General features: G+C 42.8%; 1 pseudogene; it reads left to right on the top strand.

Annotated features, from left to right (window-relative positions):
• The first annotated feature begins 1,567 nt into the window (after window positions 1-1,567).
• On the top strand, window positions 1,568-20,793 carry LOC135504679 (dystroglycan 1-like; annotated as a pseudogene).
• The last annotated feature ends 1,590 nt before the right edge of the window (window positions 20,794-22,383 follow it).

The raw sequence follows: 22,383 nt of genomic DNA, 5'->3' as shown, positions 1-22,383 counted from the left end.
GAATGGGAATACAGATATGCATCTGTTGGTCACAGACACCTTTTTAAATAAGGTAGGGGCATGGTGGATCAGAAAACCAGTGAGTATCTGATGTGACCACCATTTGCCTCAAGCAGCACAACACATCTCCTTCGCATAGAGTTGATCAGGTTGTTGATTGTGGCCTGTGGAATGTTGTCCCACTCCTCTTCAAAGGCTGTGCAAAGTTTCTGGATATTGGCTGGAACTGGAACACTCTGCGGTGCACGATCCAGAGCATCCCAAACATTCTCAATGGGTGAAATGTCTGGTGAGTATGCAGGCCATGGGAGAACTGAGAAATGTTCAGCTTCCAGGATTGTGTGCAGATCCTTGCGACATGGGGCCATGCATTATCATGCTGAAACATGAGGCGATGGCAGCGGATGAATGGCACAACAATGGGCCTCAGGATCTTGGCATTGATCTGATGCAATTGTGTTCATTGTCCATAGCTTGTGTCTGCCCATACCATAACCCCACCGCCACCATGGGGCACTCTGTTCATAACGTTGAAATCAGCAAACCGCTCACCCACACATGCTATCTGCCATCTGGCCGGTACAGTTGAAACCAGGATTCATCCGTGAAGAATACACTTCTCCAGAGTGCCAGTGGCCATCGAAGGTAAGCATTTTCCCACTGCTTGTTATTTTACATACCCCCTATGTCAAGGTCAAAATGGATAAGCATACTTAGTACTAGCTAGCTAAATTACTTGCCCTGCAACTAGCTAGATGTTCAATGGTTGGGGTCTGACTGGTTAACTTCTTAGAGAGGGATATGGAACATCCAGTCAGTGGGAAAATAACAATTTGTGCAGAAATTCTTTGGTTGTGTAAACAGTTTAATCAGCTTTCCGAGTGGCTGTTCTCAGACGATCCCGAAGGTGAAGAAGCCGGATGTGGAGGTCCTGGGCTGGCGTGATTACACGTGGTCTGTGTTTGTGAGGCCGGTTGGACGTACTGCCAAAATTCTCAAAAATGACATTTGAGGTGGCTTATGGTACAGAAATGAACATTAAATTCTCTGGTAACAGCTCTGGTGGACAGTCCTGCAGTAAGCATCCATGCTCCCTCGAAACTTGAGACATCTGTGGCATTGTGTTGTGACAAAACTGCACATTTTAGAGTGGCTTTTTATTGTCCCCAGCACAAGGTGCACCTGTGTAATGATCATGCTGTTTAATCCTCTTCTTGATATACCACACCTGTCAGGTGGATGGATAAATTGGGCAAAGGAAAAATGCTCACTAACAGCGATGTATACAAATGTGTGCACAAAATGTGAGAGAAATACGCTTCTTGTGTGTATGGAACATTCCTGGGATCTTTTACTTCAGCTCATGAAACATGGGACTAACACTTCACATGTTGCGTTTATATTTTTGTTCAGTGTAGATGCATTTATGGCCCATTTTACCATCCATTCTAAAGAATGGCCCATTTTACCTGGGCCCTATCAAAAACAAATGAGGGTGCGAATCTGAAAAGGGGAGGAGTCATCTACAGGCAGAAAAATGATGGCCACAACCTGAAGATCCGAAAATGACGGGAGAGCAGAGCAGCAGTGGGGGAGGAGACTTGCACAGTGGTAACCTTTTCAGCTGACTATGCTACGATGTTTAAAAATACCTTGACAACTAAGCAGGATAGCGGTGACTTTTCAGGTTTGACCTACCAATTTTCCTTTATTACTTGTGACACCCAATAAGTTTAAATGATGGATATGTAGGCTTTTGAGTTGGTTTTATTTTCATACAGATGAGAAAGTGAACGGGAGAAAAGAGGAATGTCTTACCAAAAATAACAAGGTCAGTTTGGGGTTTCATCTTCTGCATCTCTCAATAGTGTAGGTAGCTATTTCACAAAATTAATCAGTTGTATCATTCAGCAGTGTCATATTTAACGTTGTTTCCTAAATTATTAGTCTCTTTCATTACCATCCATTCTAAAGACTAACTTAGCTAGCACACTCCTCGATTAGACTGCATCTTCTCAACGGAAGGTTAACAACAGTGGTCATACTTCGTTTCTCGTCAACATCTCCAAATAATAGATGGAAACGGGAGAAAATAAGCCACACGTTCGTATTTTGCATTCAATCGATTGTCTACGTGGATTTCATAACTAACCTAATTAGCTAACTACTTTGGGCAAGATAGGGTTTTAGTGTAGCTTGAGCCTACCTAGGTCGAGCACACGACTAGCTGGCTAAAAGCGCGAGCCGTTTTCCGCGTATAACAGGTGCATCTCTCGCTCGAGCACTGTAATCTGCATGGAATTATTTCCAAATACTTTATTACAACTCATTTATTACATATTTGCTACCAAAACAAATCCACTCACGTTCGAAAATGCATTTTCGCCGATAAAAGGTTGTGTTGCGATTGACGTGTTGCAAGTGTTTAGCTAGCTAACGTTATAATGTTGAAGTCTAAAAAGGAAGCTAGCTAGTTAGCAATGTCTAGCTTGCGAACAGTCCACGCGAATCGGGGCAGGCAGGGCCCTCCTTTGTAATGACAGATTCTTATTATTTTGGTGTATCTACTATTTCGAGAAATCAATGTTAAATAATTGATGACCTAATTTAGTAGCTATGTTAGCCGTTTGCCAGTTGTGTGAATATAGGGTTATTGATAGCTATATTAATATGAACGTATTTAAGTAACGTTAGCTACTTATTTTTAGCGCGCATATTTTGCATACTTGGGGTTTTTATTTATTTGACCTAGACTCGTTTAGCTAGCTAGATATTTAATTTAGGACTAGTTAGCTACATTGTCTCGCCCTACAGCTAATCGTTTGGCTTTCAGACCTGGGATGTATTCATTACGGCAATTCTGTTGCCAAACGCTTCATAAACGGAAGCAAATGGAACGAAACGGGGGGGGACTTGCCCTAATTTGTCCAGTAGAATCTCTCGTTTTAGTTGAACGTTTTTCAACAGTTTGGATTCATTCTTACATTCCTGATCAACTCAAATAACTCGCTAAATCAGTTGAGTTCTCTCTAACTCTGTTTTATTGGCTATATTGTCTTACAATTTTAATCACATGACACTGCTGCTTGGATTTCGCAGCAATGTTAGTTTACTTTCACCCCTTTTAAAGGTAGCTTACATACCCCCTATGTCAAGGTCAACATTGATAAGCCTACTTACTACTAGCTAGCGAAATGACTTGCCCTGCAACGAGCTAGCTGTTCAATGGTTGGGGTCTGACTGGTTAACTTCTTAGAGAGGGATATGGAACATCCAGTCATCTGAGATTGCAAGGCACACTTGTCTAGTGGATATATTTAATATTCAGATCATGTGTTATCCAATGGCTGCTTTGGTGGATGTGTTATGACAAAACTGCACATTTTAGAGTGGGCTTTTATTGTCCACAGCACAAGGTGCACCTGTGTAATGATCATGCTGTTTAATCCTCTTCTTGATATGCCACACCTGTCAGGTGGATGGATTACTTGGGCAAAGGAAAAATGCTCACTAACAGCGATGTATACAAACGTGTGCACAAAATGTGAGAGAAATACGCTTCTTGTGTGTATGGAACATTTCTGGGATCTTTTACTTCAGCCAATTAAATTTGCTCTTAATGCCACTGCATTTGAGGCCCAATTATTTTTTATTGTTTTAAATTATTTCCCACTGTACAGGTCAAATAACAGGCAAATAATTGTGAAGGGGAATGAAGCATAGAATTTAATGTAAACTCTTCTTCCTCGGTAGGAACCGTATGGAGCACACACTCTATATGGGGATGAACAGAGCTATACTATTCTGACTGCAAATATACAGTAGGTAGGAAACCATTGGCATGGTAATAACATTTGCTTTACCTTACGCAAGACATTGAAGGCCTAACATAATTATTTGCACAGCCCCAAGGCCTTATTCAAATGATTAATTGATGTTTTATGCTATTGTATGAGTGGGGAGGATCTATATTCACAGTTTGGTTGTGATTTTGGTGACTGACAAACCTTCTCAAGATTACAACTTTCCCTGATTGCAACTTTGCCAAACTTGAAATCTTCAAAGTATCAATTTTATAAAGCTTCCAGAGGATGTTCTTTCTTAGGCCTATATCACCAAGGCCTATTATATGAGGATGTGTGTTACTCTATAGTGAAATGCTCCTTGGCATTTTGTTGAATATAAAGCACCTGCTGTTTAACAGATGGCCTAATCTTGGCTAACTGAGGCTTCCAACTAGGGCCTATGTCAATGATCTATGTTCTCAGGAATGGCTGTTGGATACAGGCTACGACTGAAAAGAGATGCACTTGTTTTAGGAGAACAGACAGACACATTAGACACATTAATTAAAATCTACTCAAGTCTTTACAATTGGGTGTGACACATCTGACTCCTTATGATATTCACTGCTTTTGTGTTTGTTTTGATTGCATTATATACCTCCTTGCTATTGCACTGTAGTTACATATGGTGCGAACAGCAACACATAAAATACTTGTCTTGCTTGTTTAGGAAATGGGCTTTGAAATCAAGCCTTGGTTTGAACACATGATGATTGAATCATGTTGAGGAAATGGGAATATGATAGAATCTAGGCCACAGTGACTAGAGCGCTCACTTTGATGCATACTGTGGCACAAAGAGATTTTTGTAGAGCATTGCAAGGTGTATTAGCTAAACAAAATATAAACACTTTTATGTAAAAATGACAGGTGTGTTTTATTTGTTTGTGCTCTTACATTTTAAGTAAAGGGAAGTGAATTGGATGATCGAGTCTAACAGTCCATAATGTAGGCCTAGGGCTGTTTTTCTATTTATTTGGAATTTAACAACCTCTTCGAACGTAGTCCCTACCAGTTTGCCAGCTTGGCCTTGTCTCTTTCAAGGAGGCAGCTTTAGAAACCTATAGAAAGCGTGACTCAACTGTGTTTCTATTCAGACTGCTCTGAGTCAGGGTCTCCTAGCAGAAGAGAGGAGAGAGCCTCATGCGTGGAGAGTATCGGGTGAGTGCAGACTAGAATCATCTCTGATGGTTTGATTGGGATCTGTAGCCTACTTCTGCATGTCTCAACATGGTTAAGGAGTAGCATCAGTGGGCCAAAAAAAACAAGCCATCTACTGGTCAAACAAATGGTTAACATTCATCTTCTCAAGTTGAAAAGCAGATGACTGACAACTCTAATAGACTGACAAGTCTAATAGAGATTTAAGAACTTGCCAATTGCTTCAAATTATGCTTCATCAACAAATGGGAAATATGTATCCTTGCCTTGTAGCGGTACATTTTTGAGTAAGCCATGCATTTGATATGGTGTTGTGCCTGCATCCAGCAAGGCAGATTAGATGCAGGACAGTGCCGATCGAAGAAACCCTATGGATGGGGCTTAATTTAACTTTCCAGTTTACCCAGATAGTGATCTAGTCATAACAATCCCATTCTGTGGCAAAAACACTAGTGCTTGCTGCTGGCAATGGTCTATCTACCTCTGTAAAGATATCCATCTCTATCTACCTCGATGTCCTTGTCCCATCGCGATCTAGCGACTCCTTGTGGCGGGCCGGGCGTATGCACGCTGACTTCGGTCTCCAGCTGTGCGGTGTCTCCTCTGACACATCGGTGTGACTGGCTTCTGGGTTAAGCGAGCAGTGTGACAAGAAGCAGTGCGGCTTGGCAGGGTCGTGTTTTGGAGGATGCATGGCTCTTGAGCTTCGCCTCTCCCGAGTCCGTAAGGGAGTTGCAGCGATGGGACAAGATTGTAACTACCAATTGGATGTCACAGAATTGGGGAGAAAAAGGGGTAAAATAAAAATAAGATATCCATCTATACATACCTCTGTAAAGATATCCATCTCTACTTACCTCTGTAAAGATATACATACATCAAAAAGTGTAGAAGTAAGAGATGGTGCCCGACTGAGATTAAAGGTATGATATATTGAATGAATCAAAGCACGAAAACGTTACAATTTTCATTCCATGCTTAAATGATCGGCTCTCATCTTTGACTGTAGACTGAATCACTATGAGTGAAGGCTCTCTTGGAAAACACTTAACCCTAATTTTAGATGATTTGCTGGCTTTGCATCTAAGTTGAGGTTCTGCCATCGATCGCATCTGATAGCGAAAGCAATGTGATGACAGCGTTTGGCCTCTGAGCAGCGTTGGCCGGGCTGGCGGAACAGAGTCAACAGACCAGGGAATATATATATATATATATATATATGTCTGTGGTGCTGAACATTCTCCTTTAATTAGCAACCAGGCAATAACAGCTGTCAGAGTTGTAAAGAGTAGGTCTAATTTTCCCTAATAGGCCATGTAAATGCTCTTTTCTATGCAAATGTTCCTCCTAAAGATGGTCTGTTATAGTTCTGATGAGCTGACTTCACAGCCTAGTTTGCTTAGCGTTAGGATTCCAGGCGATTGGCCGACCCTGGGCTGCCTGTCTCAGCACTACAGGATTGTGGTTGGCACAGTCGAGGCTCTATTACCCACCCCCAGGGCACCTAATTAAAACTTACAACCAAGACAAATGACCTTTGACTCTGTCTGCCATTTCACGAGAACTGCTATTCTAAAAACTCCATGACATGCAAAGAGGAGATTAGTGGGAGATCAACATACCCCCTTAGCAAATGATTATGGCACTTGAAATGTTTTCGATTTTCTCAGTCAGTATCGTAATACTACTTTTTGCTTGATCTTCTGTATTTTTTCGCACCTGTTTGTACTGAATCTATTGTTTTAGATTCTGTTTGTTAATTTAGTCAGATCTCCCATTAGATTGCTAGTTCATCATTACTGTGACAAAGGCAAAAACAACCTTGTACATATGTAAATATACTCGTAAATATGTTTTAGCTCTCAGTTTTGCCCCAGTCGTTTGTTTTGTTGTCATTGATACATTCGCCCACTTCATGGGCCATTGCATTGAAATATTGTTGGCAAAAGGTTCTTTCTCACTCTCTAAAAAATGTGTAAAACCCAATTATACAGTTGAAAAAGGTCATGCTAGCACAAGCATGAGAGGTCTTTTGGAGGCAAATAATGCTTGATGAGTTTATTAATTTAAATAACTATCAGATTCTTACACAAGATTCTCTTTCTTTGCAGTGGCTGACTAACATGGCTGACCTGCCACGGACTCTTCATGGATAATAGAGGAAAACAACAAAGGAAACACAAAATAAAACCTCATTAATTATCAACAAAGACATTAAACATCTAGAAATAACAACCCTCCATCATTCCATCACTTTGACTTCCAGTGCATGTGGCCCTGAAACATTCCTAAGAGAGGAGGTGGGGAACACATAGGCCTACCACTATGCACTGTAAACAGAGAGGCTGGGACTATGGAGGTGTAGGGAGAACCAGGCCTCCAGGCAGAACTATTCCCCTGGTGCTGGGTGTCCTGGTGACTCTGGTCCAGGGCACTGTACCTGGGGGACCGGTAGTGGAGGGCCTGGGGGAGATGGTGTTGGTGGACCTGGAAGCCTCCATGCACTCCTCTGTCCTCTCCGACTTGAATGCTGCAGCCTCTGTCACAGAGGGACCTTCCATGGGTATCCCAGAATCCCTGGCTGCGGTCACAGAGGTGGCCCCCGTAGGCATTCCAGACTCTTCAGCGGTGGTGGGCCAGGGGTTCCAGTTGAGGATTCCACCCAGGTTGACGAATGGCAGTTGTAATGTTCAGGTAAGCACTCATGAGTAGGATGTTACTACCAAATAGGATTACTGAGACGTTCCTATTAAATTACTAGAGGGGCTATTGTTATGTAGTAGGTAGTGTAGTGTTAGCACACAGGTAGGCAACACACTATCTAGGTAACATATCTAGGTAACACATCCACACTTGATCCTGGGTAGCATCAGCCGGGTCCAAGGGTTGCCAAGGTTACATTAAAGGGATACTTAAAGGGATACTTTAGGATTTTGGCAATGAGGACAGAGTCCGATGATCTTGTGGATAGCATTTTTATGTGTATGCGTGCAGTTTGAAGAAGTTGCTACACGCTAACACTAGTCAGCCTTGGCTCGCAAAACTACCTCTTAACTTCCTTCATACTGGACACAGAGACATACAAATGGTATCAACGAGTTCATCTGACACCGAGGAAGTAGATAATAGCCAAAATCCCAAAGTATCCCTTTTTAGCACAGGTCACATTTCAGTTGAAGGCATTCAGTTGTACAACTGACTAGGTATTTCCCTTTCTGCCATTTTAACATGATTGTCAGTCAGTGTCCCAGCTTGCAAGCCATTTCATGGCCTTTAGTTTGTTTTTTGAGTCTTTAGTTTGGGCATGCCTTTTGTATTTCTCCTTTTTTGTACGTATTTATGTTTCGTCACCATCTGAACAATAGTAATCCGCTTGGACTGGCCGACCAAGGTCAAGAGAGACCGAGCTGGACCAGTAGCAGTGCTAGGTAAAATTACAGAGGAAGCCAAGCCAGTAAAAAATCCATATTACAACCTATGTTGTGATAATTGTGTTGTTTGCTCTATAATCTATTAGTTCATATGCCAGCGTGATATACAATAAGGCCATGACAATAAAAAGACAACAGTCACACAGTGGCAGAACAAATTAAACTATACATAAGTCTGCTTCATTAATAACCAGAGAGCAACGTCTGTCCTGTGAAGTCCACAAAGTAAAAATTGCAAGTAACAAACAGTTTATATGACCTGCAACATGGTCAAGCAAGCTAATATTTGATAGTTTACCTAGCAACTACTGATTTAGAACAACGGAATTACTACAAGTCAGGACAAAGACAACAGGAGCACTGCCTCCACTATTTCAGCGCCAATTCCAACTTAAACATTTTAAACATCATCAAATCAACAAGGTTAAGCATTCCGACCCCTTCACCTTTTCCACACTCCTGGTTGTCCTGGCTGTGTGCTTAGGGTCGTGTCCTGTTGGAAGGTGAACCTTCAAGCTAGTCTGAGTTCCTGAGCGCTCTGGAGCAGGTTTTCATGAAGGATCTTTCTGTACTTTGCTCTGTTCATCTAGTCTCCCAGTCCCTGCTGCTGAAAAACATCACCACAGCATGATGCTGCCACCACCATGTTTCACCATAGGGAAGCTTGGCATTCAGGCCAAAGAGTTCAATCTTGGTGTCAGACCAGAGAATCTTGTTTCTCAGATCCCCAGATCTGTGCCTTGACACAATCCTGTCTCGGAGCTCTACGGACAATTCCTTCTACCACGGCTTGGTTTTTGCACTGACAACTGTGGGACCTTATCTAGATAGGTGTATGCCTTTCCAATTAATGTCCAATCTATTGAATTTACCACAGGTGGACCCCAATCAAGTTTTAGAAAAATCTTAATGAGGCTATCAAGGAGAGTTTTGAGGTGTCCCCAGTTTGTGAAGTTACTCATGTTCAGATTAGTGCTGATTTGAAACCAGATAGGGAGGATAATTAGTTGTGTGGGGACTTTCTTTGTCAAACTAGAAAGTGGTTTCCAGCAAATGGTTCTCCCCAGTGAGAAAGGTGGTTCTTGTGTCTCTAGCTGAGACCTGGGCAGAGAAATCATATCTAGTGTACCCTCTGAAGGTTAAGAATAAGGTTGATTCATGTGTCAATTTAGGAGAGACGTTCTTTGTTGGGTTGAGTGACACTGATACGCTAGGCTCTATTTGTGTTCTGAGAAATTAGTTGGTTTCCCCAAGTGATCTTTTGAAGTCAGTTTGTCTGTGAGTCTTTTGTTCCATTAGCTGACATGTACTTTGTCACGGTAGAGGAGGTTCATCAGGTTTTGATTTAGCTGACACTTCTCTGTGTGCTATTTTATAAAATATATATATATTTCACCTTTATTTAACCAGGTAGGCCAGTTGAGAACAAGTTCTCATTTACAACTGCGACCTTGCCAAGATAAAGCAAATCAGTGCGACAAAAACAACAACACAGTGTTACACATAAACAAATGTACAGTAAATAACACAATATATAAATATATATACAGTGTGTGCAAATGTAGAAGATTAGGGAGGTAAGGCAATAAATAGGCCATAGAGGCAAAATAATTACTATTTAGCATTTACACTGGAGTGATAGATGTGCAGATGATGATTTGCAAGTAGAGATACTGGGTTGCAAAAGAGCAATAAGATAAATAACAATATGGGGATGAGGTAGTTGGTTGTGCTATTTACAGATTGGCTGTTTACAGGTACAGGTAAACTGCTCTGACAGCTGATGCTTAAAGTTAGAGAGGGAGATATAAGTGTCCAGCTTCAGTGATTTTTGCAATTCGTTCCAGTCATTGGCAGCAGAGCACTGGAAGGAAAGGCGGCCAAATGAAGTGTTGGCTTTGGGGATGACCAGTGAAATATACCTGCTGGAGCGCGTGCTATGGGTGGGTGTTGCTATGGTGACCAGTGATCTGAGATAAGGCGGGGCTTTACCTAGCAAAGACTTATAGATGACCTGGAGCCAGTGGGTTTTGCGACTAATATGTAGCGAGGGCCAGCCAACGAGAGCATACAAGTAGCAGTGGTGGGTACTATATGGGGCTTGGGTGACAAAACGGATGGCACTGTGATAGACTACATCCAATTTGCTGAGTAAATAATATCGCTGAAGTCAAAGTTCGGTAGGATAGTCAGTTTAACGAGGGTATGTTTGGCAGCATGAGTGAAGGAGGCTTTGTTGCAGAATAGGAAGCCGTTTCTAGATTTAAATTTTGGATTGGAGATGCTTAATGTCAGTCTGGAAGGAGAGTTTACAGTATAACCAGACACATAGGTATTTGTAGTTGTCCACATATTCTAAGTCAGAACCGTCCAGAGTAGAGGTCGACCGATTAATTGGAATGGCCGATTAATTAGGGCCGATTTCAAGTTTTCATAACAATCGGAAATCGGTATTTTTGGGCGCCGATTTCCATTTTTTTTTTTTATATATATATATACTTTCTATACCTTTTATTTAATCGGTATCGGTATCGGCGTTGAAAAATCATAATCGGTCGCAAGTTGGTCAGGATGATATCTAAGAGGGTGACCATGGTTATGGGAGGGAGGAGATTCTTATGGGAGCTTGGAGATTCTTCCCAGTCATGTTTCATTAGTGAGTATTCACAGGAAGACTGACTCTGGGGTTTTCGGGGTGACAAAGCTGTGTCTTGTGATGATAATCAGGAGCTGGTGGAAAAGCTAGATTCACCGGTTTTGTCACTTTTTATTTTATTTTACTTTTTTCTCCCCAGTTTCGATCTTGTCTTATCTCTGCATCTCCCCAACGTGCTTGGGAGGTTGAAGGTCAAGTCATGTATCCTCCGAAACATGACCCACCAAACCGCACTTCTTAACAGCCTCCTGGTGTGTCTGAGCAAACACCGTTCAACTGACGACCGAGGTCAGCCTGCAGGCACCCGGCCCGCTACAAGGAGTTGCTAGAGCCAAGTAAAGTCTCCATGGCCAAACCCTCCCCTAACGACACTGGGCCAATTGTGTGATACAGACCGGGATCGAACACAGGTCTGTCGTGACACCTCTAGAACTGCGATGCAGTGCCATAGACCGCTGTGCAACTCTGGAGGCCCTTCTGGTTGTTGAGCTGTTGACAGTTCCTGCAGCATGTAGACCTAGTGGGTCTGCTGTTAAGGTGGAGGAAAGTGAGGAGAATATGGCAACAGTTCCATTTCAGTGAGTGCTTATGGCTAAAAAATGTTTTACCTGAGTACAGAGCTGTGATTTTGATGGTTTTGTTTTGACTGGGTTCTGGATTTGAGAATGGTTTTCTTGAGGGTTTTTGTTGTCCGTTTGTGTAACTGCAGCTCTAGGGATTTATAGTGTACATATTTTTTCTCTTCAGATAAGGAAATTTTATGGAAAGAAAGAGATTTTTTTTATAAATGTTTGGAAAGTTAAGGGAAATAGATATGGGTGACCTATAGCTAGGTTTCCATTTTAATGCAAATATTCTAAAAACTTTTTTTTTTTTTTGGCACATACACTCTAGCCAACAGCTCACAGATATGTGAGTTGTGTATGCTGTGCAGGGAGGCTAGTCTACCTGATGAGATTATTATGGATAATATTTTTCTTTGTCAAACTGCAGTCAAGCATTGATCATCATGTCACCAGAATAAGACCCTCTAATATTCATTGGAAAGGAGCATAGTTTAATCAGGAAAATGCTTATGTTGATTCCACTGGGCCTTGAAAGAGTCCTGATGGACTTCATATTGAAAATACAAACACGATCTTTAGTTTTCTCCAGAGGCGATATCATGAACATCCGGTGCATTCAGAAAGTATTCAGACCCCTTGACTTTTTCCACATTTTGTTATGCTACAGCCTTATTCTAAAATATGTTAAATACATGTTTTTCCTCATCAATCTACACACAATACCCCATAATGACAAAGCGAAAACAGGTTTTTAGATTTTTTAGCAAATATATAAAAATTAGGGATGCACCGATATGAAACTTTCGGCCATTACCAATATCCGATATTTTCCTTGCCAAAAAACACGGTACCGATAACCAATATAACATTTTTTAGCGCCCTTAAACACTCTAGTACAGTTAAATATTTGAAACACATGCACAAATATATAGAAAACAGAGATATCTAAAGTCAGGGCGTGACAGTACCCCTCGCCCCCACCAAAGGTGCGGACTCCCGGCCGCAAACCTGAACCTATAGGGGAGGTTCCGGGTGGGCATCTACCGCACCCTCCCGGACCCTCTAGCCCCCCCTCCTTACGCTGATCCCTCCACTTTTATAGAACCGGACCGTGGATCATCACCATCGCTAGAGACCCCGGACTGGGGACTGTCGCTGGAGACCCCGGACTGGGGACCGCCGCTGGATGTTCCGGACTTTGGAACGTCGCTGGAGATCCCGGACTGTGGACCGTCGCTGGAGGTCCCGGACTGTGGAGGTTCCGGAGTGTGGCCCGTCGTTGGAGGTTCCGGATTGTGGCCCGTTGTTGGAGGTTCCGGAGTGTGGCCCGTCGTTTGAGGTTCCGGACTGTGATACGTCGCCGGAAGTTCCGGACTGGGAACTGTCGCCGGAAGCTCCGGACTGGAAACTGTTGCCGGAAGCTCCGGACTGGGAACTGTCGCTGGAAGCTCTGGACTGTGGAGGCGCACTGGAGACCTGATACATGGTGCCAGCACTGGTGGTACCGGGCTGGTGACACGCACCTCAGGGCAAGTGTGAGGAGCAGGCACAGGACGTACTGGACTCTGGAGGTGCACTGGAGGCCTGGTGCGTGGGACCAGTACAGGTGGCACCGGACTGAAGACACGCACATCAGGGCGAGTGTGAGGAGGAGTCACAGGACTTACTGGACTTAGGTCAGGGCGTGACAATATCTTTGTGCAGACTATCAACAGTAGCCAGCACATTGCTAGTATGTTAACTATTGAAGGTTAACTTTTGTAAAGCACTTTCCCTAAACTAAATAAACTCAGTGAGTAGATTGATTGGCACTTCTTTTTGTTCAGTATGTGTTGTGTGAATGTATCAACTTCTGTACTGCTCGAGAAGTTGTGGCTCGCGGGAGCATGGTGGTGCTTGAATGAACATCCTATATCTCAAATACAAATAGCACGACATTCCTGCATGTAGCCTTGATTTGTTTGCAATGGTAGACCACCACAGGGCAGGTAAATGTTGGAACTGGAAAGCAGAAATGCGCGGAAAATTTACTGGCCTGACTGCGGACCATTGTTAATGTCAGACCCTGACTCTGTATTAGAGGTCGACCGATTAATCGGAATGGCCGATTAATTAGGGCCGATTTCAAGTACTTTTGGGCCCCGATTTCCGGATTTAAAAAAATAAATATATTTTTTATACCTTTATTTAACTAGGCAAGTCAGTTAAGAACACATTCTTATTTTCAATGACGGCCTAGGAACGGTGGGTTAACTGCCTTGTTCAGGGCCATAACAACAGATGTTCACCTTGTCATCTCGGGGGATCCAATCTTGCAACCTTACAGTTAACTAGTCCAACGCAATAATGACCTGCCTCTCTCGTTGCACTCCACAAGGAGACTGCCTGTTACGCGAATGCAGTAAGCCAAGGTAAGTTGCGAGCTAGCATATAAAAAACAATCAGTCATAATCACTAGTTAACTACACATGGTTGATGATATTACTAGATATTATCTAGGTGTCCTGTGTGGCATATAATCTGATAATCTGAGCATACAAGCATACAAGTATCTGACTGAGCGGTGGTAGGCAGAAGCAGGCGCGTAAACATGAATTCAAACAGCACTTTAGTGCGTTTTGCCAGCAGCTCTTCGTTGTGCATCAAGCATTGCGCTGTTTATGACTTCAAGCCTATCAACTCGCGAGATGAGGCTGGTGTAACCGAAGTGAAATGGCTAGCTAGTTAGCGTGCGCTAATAGCGTTTCAAACGTCACTCGCTCTGAGCCTTCTAGTAGTTGTTCCCCTTGCTCTGCATGGGTAACGCTGCTTCCATGGTTGCTGTTGTCGCCGTGTTGCTGGTTCGAGCCCAGGGAGGAGCGAGGAGAGGGACGGAAGCTGTACTGTTACACTGGCAATACTAAAGTGCCTATAAGAACATCCAATTATCAAAGGTTAATGAAATACAAATGGTATAGAGGGAAATAGTCCTATAATTATTATAATAACTACAACCTAAAACTTCTTACCTGGGAATATTGAAGACTCATGTTGAAAGGAACCACCAGCTTTCATATGTTCTCATGTTCTGAGCAAGGAACTGAAACGTTAGCTTTCTTAAATAGCACATATTGCACTTTTACTTTCTCCTCCAACACTTTGTTTTTGCATTATTTAAACCAAATTGAACATGTTTCATTATTTACTTGAGGCTAAATTGATTTGATTGATATTAAGTTAAAATAAGTGTTCATTCAGTATTGTTGTTATTGTCATTATTACACATGTTAAAAAAAAAAATCGGCCGATTAATCGGTATCGGCTTTTTTGGCCCAATAATCGGTAATGGTAATCGGTCGACCTCTACTCTGTATGTTCCTCTACCTCATTTCTGTAATCCTTTGTGCCCAACTGCTTGATCACAATACCGTACTTATTCCAGTCTTCCTGTTTATACTGAAATACGTTTGAGGAGTTTACCTTGCGCATAAGAGCCAGCTCTCTTTGTAATTGGGAACAGCCATTACAGCTGAACAGAAAATGGCCTTAAATCTGTGAGTGCATGGAGAATGGAGAGAACCAATACTTTTTGGGAAGTATTGTAGTCCAACTCAATAAGCTTAACTTTACATAACCACAACCGCTTGATTATTTCCTATTTCCCCTTCTACTTCTCCCAGCTCGTATGGCTATTTTGAACCTTACTGCACATTTTTCTGTGTGATATTTAACATACTCTAGGCCAGATTATTCTGTTGCAGCAATTTATTTCAGCCTTTGGCTTCTCAATAACTATACAAATATTTACATATTTGCAATGCTATGCATAATATTATGTCTGTGTGTTTTTTTCTCTCACTATATCACTGCTGAATGAGTTTTACTGAAGTGCAATTTGTTCAATAAGGAGTTTATGAATGGGATAAGATTAATATTGGCTCCTTGTATTATTGGGAATGATATCCTGTCACATCGTAATGTCTCAAAATGAAGGGGTGATGACTCGGGCTGCTGTCATTTTGTGAATAGGTGGTAACTGAGCAGAGCTTCCTGCTCACTTCAACAAAAGGTTGGTAGAGACAGCAATACACAGATGAAATGATTGAATGGAAAAAGTGAGACTGGGTTTTCCATCTTCAGGGCTGTATGATAAACCCTTTTATAATAATACCCTTAAGATTACTGTACAGTTGGGTAAGTTTTTATTGGCAGAATCTACCTTTTGTGTGAAACACCCTCTCTTTTCAGTGTTTTATCTATGAGCCATAACTTCCCCTCATCTCTAAAGCTTTCTTCTCTCCTTTTGCAGTTAACTGAGGTGGGAAAGGACAGCTTACCCTCCTGGCTGCACTGGGACACTGGGAGCTGCATCCTACAAGGCCTAGCCCTGGAGCAGGACAAAGGTGTCCACCATATCTCCCGCTCTGAGATTAACAGTGGCCATGGTCTGGAGGCCTTCTCTATTGAGGTGCATCTAGAAGAGCGAGCCGACACTGAGCCGGCCCTTTTTGCCCTCCAGGCTGAGAGCAACAACCTCCAGTCCTTCATCTGCGGCAACGAGGAGCCCGTCACTGTCCTCACCATCATCTTGGATGCTGACCTCACCAAGATGGACGCCCAGCAGAGGGTAGGCCTGCTGGCCAGCATGAAGACGTTTTCCGGTGTCACTCTGGAGCACATGAAGGTGGTACCCGTCGTCAACAACCGCCTGTTCGACATGTCCGCCTTCATGGCCGGGCCTGGAAATGCCAAGAAGGTGGTGGAGAATGGGGCCCTGTTGTCGTGGAAGCTTGGCTGTGCCCTTGACCAGTCCAACATTCCGAATATCAACAGCGTCCAATCACCTGCCAAAGACGGGTCCATGTCGTTCAAGTTAGGCTACCCAGTGGTGGGCTGGCACATCGTCAACAAGAAGCCCCACTTGGTAAAACGGGTCAGGAGGCAGCTGGGAAACACCCCCACTCCTGTGCCCTCCCTTCTCCCCCAACGACTCATCCCGAGCCCCCTACTCGTATCATTCCTACCCCCACATCCCCTTCCATCTCCCTAGCCACTGACAGCTCTGTCCCCCCTGTCCGTGGCCCCTTGCCCTTGCCGGTGAAGCCCACTATCAGGCTAAGAGATCAGATAGCCCACACTCCTACTATAGGGGTTCCTCAGCCCACTAGGATCCTGGGCACCACCAGTACCATACTTATACAGCCTACTATGACCCAGCCTGCTATTCCAGAGGCTACTGCACTGCCCACCCCACCAAGCACCACTCGAAGGCCCAAGACTTCCACCAGCAAGAAAACCAAGAAGCCCAAGATCTCCACTCCAGCGCCTAAGGAACCTAAAACCACGACTAAGCCACCCAGACACACCACCCATTTGTCACCGGTTCCTGACTACAACAACGAGAAGCCCCAGTTACGCAATCCCATCGACGAGGTGAACGCCTGGGTCGGGACCTACTTTGAGGTGAAGATTCCTCCAGATACTTTCTTCGACAAAGAGGACGGCACCACAGACAAGCTGCGTCTGACTCTGCGGAAGAGCCACAACGAGGCGGTGAGCGAGACCTCCTGGATCCAGTTCAACAGCACCATCCAGCTCCTTTACGGTCTCCCAGAGAGAGAACACATGGGCAAACATGAGTACTTCATGCTGGCCACCGACAAGGCAGGCATGAGCACCATAGACGCCTTTGAGGTCCATGTCAACCGTTTGTCAGTCAACGACAAACCCTCGGTCGTTTTTGCTGCCCGTTTTTACGGCGAACCCAATACACTGACCAACGACGTCCACAAGAAGATCCTCCTGACGAAGAAGTTGGCATATGCACTGGGCGACCGGAACACCAGCACATTGACCCTGCGGAGCATCACCAAGGGCTCCATTGTGGTGGAGTGGACCAACAACAGCCTCCAGCAGAGCCCCTGTCCCAAGGACCAGATCACCGTCCTCAGCAGAAAGATCTCAGACCCCCAGGGCAGGCCAACTCTGGCCTTCTCCAATGCCATGGAGCCAGACTTCAAACCCATCAATATCTCTGTTCGCGGCACCAACAAGTGCCATACCTACACGTTTGTGCCCCCAGGAGAGGTGATCATCCCTGTTCCCCCTCCAGCCACTCCTTCCCCTGGCACGGGTCGTAGCACCAGTGACGATGTCTACCTGCACACGGTTATCCCGGCTGTGGTGGTGGCGGCACTACTGCTGATCGCCGGCGTCATCGCAATGGTCTGCTACCGCAAGAAGCGCAAGGGCAAGATGACCATTGAGGAGCAGGCCACCTTTATCAAGAAAGGCGTGCCCATTATCTTTGCAGATGAGCTAGACGACTCCAAATCCCTCCCGCCCTCCAGTATCCCCCTAATCCTGCAGGAAGAGAAGCCGCCCCTGCCCCCTCCAGAGTACCCCAACATGGCTGGCCCTCACAGTACCCTACTTAACCAGGATCTCCTGGAGTACTCCATCTACCAGGATGAGGACCCCAATGCACCCCCCTATCAGCCCCCTCCACCCTTCACTGTCCCCATTGAGGGGAAAGTGTCCCGCCCCAAGAACATGACATCATACAGGTCACCACCTCCCTATGTTCCTCCGTAACGCTCTCAAAAGCCTTGGCTTTGGGATGGATGAGAGCAGTTGTTTGTATGAAAACAATTTACGTAGGGATTTTACACACGTACTGTAGATTAAGATGGCTTCGACATGGATGGAGTAGGCGACCACACCTGTATGAGCGACCACTATGAAAACGTACTGTATAAGTCTACTACTGGCACAGGAAAACTGTACAGAGACAGTTTGAAACTCCAGCACTCTTTCTTTTGTTGTCCATCATAGTTGTGCTTTCGAATCTAGCTTAATAATCTTATTTTAAATCGGTTCTTGCCAAGAATAATCATTTTTATCTTTGAAGATGTACTGTTTCTATTGTATAGAAAATAATGAAAATGCGGAAGAGCAGGCTGCAGAGGCCTTGGATCAAATGTCACCATGACAACAGACTAGGAGGCTGTCATTCACAAAGTGAATCTTTATACAAATTACATTGTATTGCTTTTATCTTTCTTTGGGCTAGATCTACTAAGATTTTGCCACTGTTATTTTTAGAAGGGAGTAAGACAAAACGGCAGACTAAAACCATGTTTTATTTACATCATAATCTACATTTATATTATTCTCTTAATCTCTAGCCACGTTTCCATCCACAGTTTTTCTCAGAGTATAGTCAATCTGTATAAATAAAGATAAAAATCATGGCAGCTGTGATCGAAACAGGTAGTTTCGGTTACACTTTATAAATCATATCGATGTTAACTTGGAGTCACACAATGATATGGTGTGTGTGTGTGTGGTCCTCCATGCAGTTTATTAGGCTACAGATTAAATCATTTATGACAAACTTCACAGGATGGTGAAAGTGCATGGTGATCTTGATGCTCTTTTCTAATAAATATTGAGTGTCTTATTCTGATGACAATGATGATCGATGCTTGACTGCCATTTGACAAAAATATTCTCGCTCTTATCCATAATAATCCCATCATGTAGACTAGCCTACCTGCACAGCATACCCGCATTGTATCTATACACATACTGTACCAAGGTACATATGCTATTTAACAGTTTTCGGGACAAAATTATTGATAGAGTTCAAAATGCGATGGAAACACATTGTACTTAAGCGAAAAAGTACATTTTGTGTGCACTTCCTCCATCACGCACTGATTTGTATCCTCAACAAGTTCATTTTGGTAGAAAAACACCACTGATGTGAAATTGCTCATGTTTCCTTAATGCCATTTTTTTTTATAGATTTGCATGAAAATCTATCTCCAATTGGATGGAAACTTATCTTATGTTACCATTTGTTTATCCTTGTCGGTTGTATCCCCTCTTGAAAATAACAGGTGTAAGACACTTGATAAAACTAGCCCTTTGTGTCTTGTAGAACTAAAAATTTGTTACTGGTAGCCTAAAAAGGACATGATTCAAAAAAATGTTTTCTTTAACAAATCATGTGACTGAAATATTCTCTGCTATACAGGTACTTGATCAACAAGTAAATCATAGACTCATAGTGAGTGAGCCACACTTGTTCTTGATGTAATGGGATTACAAAACAGGAGTAATAATGACATTATATTCAGCATATTAACTTGCTGCTGATCTCGTCCCTGAAACGGAGAGATCACTGAGTAGGCTAGCTGACTTTGATTATTCCGGGGTTGCCAAGGTAGTGACAAAGCAAAGCATGGCTGGCTCGGGCCCATAATGCTGGGCCAATGAGATGCTGTGACTAGATAACAGAGAGAACTGACGGAAGTAAATAATAAGGCTACTAGATTGATCAACTGTTTGTTGCTGTTGTTGATGCAAATTTTGGGGACCAGGTCTCCCTTGGACCAGAGAGGTATACTACAAAGCAGGATCAATGAGTAGGGTAGCTGACTTTGATTTAAAAAAATATATATATATATATTTATATTATATCGATTTTCTGGTTCATTAAGAAAGCTAAACATAGACATGTGTTTTTGGTTGTTGAGTCATTTAGACCATGCCCATTTCAAGCTTATCTTTCCAAAAAACAAGTTATTTCAGAATATGTTAGCTGGATAACTCATTGATCCTGCTTGTAGTATTACCCCCCCCTCCCTGTAATATCACTGCTGCTGCACTGTATCGTTAGTGTTCTGCCTGCCTCTGTCATTATCAGTTGAGACGAGGCATGGGGGCAAGTATATGTACATAATGGTGTGCCTATGAAACTGAAGATCTCCAAAATGTTACTGTTTTATCAGTAGAGTTGGTTTGGGAGGGTGGGTGGGTGGAAATCATTTTATATTTTGCTTGTCTAGATTTATGATCACGCTTTCATAAAACAAAGACAATTTTAATAGTTTGTGGGGGAAGGGAGATTTATTTTTATTTTACTTTTCTATCACCTGAAGATATTGCATACTGCAAAGAATACGATGGGGGGGATGAAAACAAGTGAATAATGTAAGTTTCATATCTTATATCATATGGAACAATGGTTGAAAAAATCTAATGTTTTTACAGATTTTTTGATACAGTCTTAAATTTGTTTTATGAAAAAATATGAATAAAGTATATTAATAAATATATTAATATATTAATAAAGATGAACTACTATTTGTAAAGCCTCAAAGACACTGTATGTTCCCTTCTCTGTTCAGTCTTTTTCCTTGGTGAAAACTGAACTTCACCACCACTGGTTTTAAATTATCACGTGACCATTTCTTCTATTTAAAAAAAATATTTTACCTTTACTTAAGTAGGCAAGTTAGTTAACAACAAATTCTTTACAATGACAGCCTATGGACAGTGGGTGTGCCGTGTTCAGTGGGTGTGCCTTGTTCAGGGGCAGAACGACAGATTTCTACCTTGTCAATCTAGCAACCTTTCAGTTACTGGCCCAATGCTCTAACCACTAGGCTACCTGCCGCCCCTATTTCAAGCTTTGTAAACATTTTCTCACATTTCATATATTAATACTTCCATGAGATTGGGTTATTAGCTATGGTTAATGTCCATAAGATTTAACATGTTTACAGTATGTGTACTTAGAGACAGTATGGAGACTGAGACATTAGCTAGTGAGGCATTTTACATGATCACAATCCTGATCAGATCAATATGTGATATTGCAGTTGAATGAATCAGCAACACGTTTTCTCTTCACAAACTAGCTATCAGTATATTAAATTGCGTCATTACTTTTCATAATCATAAACATATGTGATTCTACAAATACCATGAGTTCATTTTTGTTTTTGATTAAAATGCATGTAATGGGCCTATTGCTGCACAACCATTTTAAAGACATGCTCTGGTACTTTGGCGACTAAGAAAGTATTTTTTAAACCTCCCGTTTTGGGCTCAATGTGTCGGTGTATTTCATACATGTATAATCTATGAGCAGAATTACTGTTTTACATCAATTAGCCACAAAATCCCTAGTTTGAGAGCGACTGTTTCCTTGAAGCCGTGCTGTGCGATTGTCCCTACATTTCCCCCCACCGGGGGCCAGCCCCCTATCAATTTAGAGTTCTAGCCACTGGACTTCAGCCCCTCGCATTTGATGCCTAACTAGTGTTATCCAATAAGGTTGCGGGTGGGCCCAACGGCTCAGTGCAGATAGCAGAGCGAGCAATAATGTCATGGTGCCCATATCTGCATGTGACGTAGTACACCCTTTTCGGGGACCACTTTTAACTCGTGAATGCTACTTTCAAAAGTAATGGAAAATCTGTTTTAAGGGACATGCAGTTGCACAATTCATATATTTTCACATGAACAGGTGCACAAGCTACAAATGTGTATAATGAATGCAAATCAGAATCTTATTTAATCATACACATTGAACACGTGTGTCTTTGTGGAGCTACTGTAAACCAGAGGAGTTGTAGCCCTTCAAAAGGCCTATATTAAGCTTGCCCTACTTTGTCAAGGTTTTAATTAAAACTGCAGGTTTTTTGTACATTTATCACTAAATGTCGTCCTCTTGTGAGAAACCATGGAGTGGTTGTGTCTACTCTGCATTATTCATGACGATGGTTTGGAAAGGTATTTGTGTTTTACAAACGCCACTGTTTAAGTGCAAGAGTGATAGATTAGGGCCAGTGTTAGGGCCAACCACTATCCAGCACTGCTACTACACATGCTATTACAAGGCATAGGCAGGACCTTGTAAGGACTAAGTACACCACATTTCTTCTGCCTTA

The sequence above is a fragment of the Oncorhynchus masou genome, chromosome 18 (genome assembly GCF_036934945.1).
Source record: "Oncorhynchus masou masou isolate Uvic2021 chromosome 18, UVic_Omas_1.1, whole genome shotgun sequence".
NCBI classification, from domain to species: Eukaryota; Metazoa; Chordata; class Actinopteri; order Salmoniformes; family Salmonidae; genus Oncorhynchus; species Oncorhynchus masou.
Note: the sequence above shows the minus strand (reverse complement) of the source record. Positions and strands in the feature narration are given on the sequence as shown.